Here is a 3,630-nt window from a genome sequence, read left to right on the forward strand (position 1 = left end):
ATATATAAAAAGTTGTTATTTTATACTAACACATTCTCATAATACAAAAGCAATTGGGTGAAGAATCTTCCTTTTGATATTTGATCATCTGAGCACAGAACTATACACTAAAATATGTGTTTGGATAATGTGTTGGTTACTTTTCTCTCATTGCTGGGACAAAATACCCAACACTCAGAATTAAGGAAACAAAGGTTTATTTAGTTCACAGTTTGTGGAGGTTTCAGTCTCTACTCAGTTGGTTCCAAGGTAGAGTGGCACATGGTAGAGGGCAGCAGTTCATGGCGGCAGAAACCTGAAAAGAGCAAAAAGGGGAGGAACAGCAACTGAGGCAGCTAACAATCCTCTCTCCCTTCCCCATATTGTACTGCAGATTACCCATCCCAGGGTGGATGTCGCACTCACACCCATAATCCCAGACCATGAATGAATCACAAACTCTAGAAGCCCACCCATGACTGCATGAGGCTTTGTGGGGACAGCTAGACACAAACCATAACAGATAGTATCAAGAAAAAGACAAGTTAACAACAACAACAACAAAAAAAACCAGACATGTTAAAACACCAAAAAATTATTGCCCTATTTTACAGGTAGATATTGAAGTGAACCTAATTCAATTTTTTTAAAACTTTCAGAAACAAAAGGCAGCTTAAAACCTAAAATGAATAAAAAAATTATTCATTAAAATTCTGGTCTCCAGCACTGTTTTCTGTTGTTCTGAAGCAGGTCCTTCTGTGTCTGTCTCTTCTCTTGCTCTCGTCACTGGTCCAGCCACACCTTTTCATCATTTTCTTCATTACTATTGAAGTTTGTTTTCTTTCCCTGAAACTGTGCTTTTTCTTTACCAGACCCAGGCTTGGTAGCTTTCTTTCCTCTGCCTTTATATCTGTGACCTTTTGATTTCCATTGGTTTAGGGACTCTTGTTGATCTTCCGTAATTTTTTTTCAAAGCTTCTTTTTCCACATTTCCTTGCAGTACTTCCCACATCACTTTGTTCTTTGGCTTTTTCTTTAAATAGGATTATTCCCTCTTTTGCTACTCTGACAAAACCTATCCATTTAATTTCACCAAGATTTGAGAATAGGATGTGCAAGTCTTCTCCATGAGTCTGATCATCTAAGTCACCTTCAACAAGTCTCTAATATTTTTCTAGATATTTCATTTCAGCATCTTCTGCTAATTTATGTTCTTTTTTTCTGTTGTTTAGCTCTTAATTTAGCTTCCACTTTATTTTGCTTTCTTTCTTTTTTTTTTCTTGTATTTTTAGGGAAGAGTCTACAGGGTGTTCAGGGTCTCACTATTAGATCTGACTTGTAGTGATTTTCCTGTTTACAGCCTCTAAAGTGCTGAGATTATAGGCTCCTGTCACCATGCCCAGTCTCAGTCACTCTCTCTGCACGCCCTGGGGGCAGGGCCAGCACAGCAGGCCCAGGGATGGAATTAAACTAAATTAAAAGTATTAGTTGAGAGACATTGAGTTCAGGGATTATTATCACCCATAGCTAGTTTGATAATGAGCTTTCTTTAGAAACTGAAGGGATTATTCAGTGTATTCTTTTAAGGTTTCAAGAAATATAAAATAAATCAGATGGAAGTGCACACCCATAATCCCAGCACTTGGGAGGCTAGAGTAGGAGGGTTTACTGTGAGTTTAAAGTCAGCCTGGACTACATAGTGAGTTCCAGACCAGCCTGAGCTACATGGTGAGACCTCATCTCAGCAAACAGAAAACAGACATCACCCTCTCAAGAAGAAAAAGAAAGATAAAATATAGAACATAGCATCTGCAGTTGAGCACTCTGCTTCCCTGTCTTATAGCTAACTCATCTTATTTGTTTATTTATTTATTTGTTTGTTTATTTATTTGGTACAGGGTCTCACTATGCAGCTTGGACTCATAGTGATCCCCCTATTTCAGCCTCTCCAGTGCTAGGAGTTCAGGCATGCACCAACACACCCTGTCTTGGCTCATTCAGTATACTCGGGATGGGGCCAGCAGGCCATGTGGTACCGGGGATTGAACCAGGTCCTTGTGTTTGCCTAGGCAGGTGCTTAGACAGCTGAGCCATCTCTGTGGGCTCTACACAGCCCATTCTAACTTGAGAAATTAATGTATCTGACAAAGCAAACAGGTAGCCAAATCCTTAATCATTGGAATGCTTAACAATTAAAAAATATATTTTCTATTAATAATGCTCTTAGATTTTTGTCTTCAAGCATTATTAATTAGAGAATATGGTATCCATTATGAACTATTTGAGTTATTATCTTGGAAATGAATGATTTTCTTTCAATTGGTATTCCATTTAGTAAGAAAAATAGATTGTCAAGGTTGAAAAAATTCATTTATAACTATTCATCCTGATGTATCACAAAGCTTCCAGAAACTTTGAGAGACTTAACTCTTTCCTTCACCTGCAAGCTAACAAGCTGTCCTGCTATAGTTTCGTAGATGTCCAGCAGGGACACGGGACCACTTGACCAGGAGCACTCATCCCAAGCGTTTGCTTCAGATTAGTGCTCCTCTGCCTTATGCCCTCATGTCTACAGAGGGGTCATAATGTGGCCCAGCGAGACACAACAAGCTTGTGTCACAGATTGCAAAGTGTGTGTGAGTTTAAGGAACCTATGTTTTCTACTGTGTGCAAGCAATAAGCCCCAAAGGGTGTCATTATTGTTATTATTCAGCAAAGCAAACCTCTATACCTGTTTTCTGCTTAATGAGAGGAATATTATTTCCATTTTATAACATGTTTCACTATATTAAAAACAATAAAAGACAGTCTAGAACAAAATGCATTGGTGCCCTTTACATATGCAGAAATACCAAAGACCAATAGGAAACTATCTTCCAACAAAACTGGTATCTCAGCAGAAAGACTACAGATTAATATTTTTATTAACATTACTACTAATAATGATTCAGCTAGAAAATTTACAACTTTATATTAGTAGACAGAAATGAAGGATTGATGTATGTAATTAATTTTATTTGATTCTAGAATTTCACGATTATTCTTAACTTTAGCTTCCAAAGCAATAGCTAATCAACATGTCAGTTGTGTTATTTAATTTAATATTTAATGACATTTTTACCCTACTCACACAAGGTTAAATATCAAGAACTATACCAATTTTCAGATATTTAATTTACTGTCAAATTATGTATTTAAACTGATTCAATTTTGTTGATATTTATAGATAGTATAAGATTTGCAGGCCAGAGATTAAATGGCATTTTATTACTTGCAGAGGGAGAAGTAGGTGAGAAATCATTTTTAGTCAAACCTCTGAATTCCAATGTCTACAAGGTAATGTGAAGAGATCAACCAACAGCTGCATGCCCAGTGGGTGGTCACCTTATAGGAAAACAAGTTTGAGCTTCAGAGTGTGTCTTGTAATGACTGTGAGCATCCTGTCCTCTCCTTCCAAGCCGACACTATGTCTGTCCCCCACATCTCTCACCTATGCAGGCTTTCTCTAAGTGTCTGCAATGAAGGGCAGTTAGTTTCTCCGTTGAAAGCCATGCATAAATGTAAGTGAGTCATAGAAATTCGCCTCTCTTGACAATTGGCACTGCCATGAAAGGTGAACGAAGAATGTATCTGATTATTAAGGATCCTTGA

At 37.6% G+C, this 3,630-nt stretch overlaps 1 pseudogene; it reads right to left on the reverse strand.

Annotated features, from left to right (window-relative positions):
- Positions 1–652: 652 nt before the first annotated feature.
- LOC105743347 lies at positions 653–1,254 on the reverse strand (annotated as a pseudogene).
- Positions 1,255–3,630: the final 2,376 nt, after the last annotated feature.

Source organism: Octodon degus, unplaced genomic scaffold, assembly GCF_000260255.1.
Source record: "Octodon degus isolate 3935 unplaced genomic scaffold, OctDeg1.0 scaffold00118, whole genome shotgun sequence".
NCBI classification, from domain to species: Eukaryota; Metazoa; Chordata; class Mammalia; order Rodentia; family Octodontidae; genus Octodon; species Octodon degus.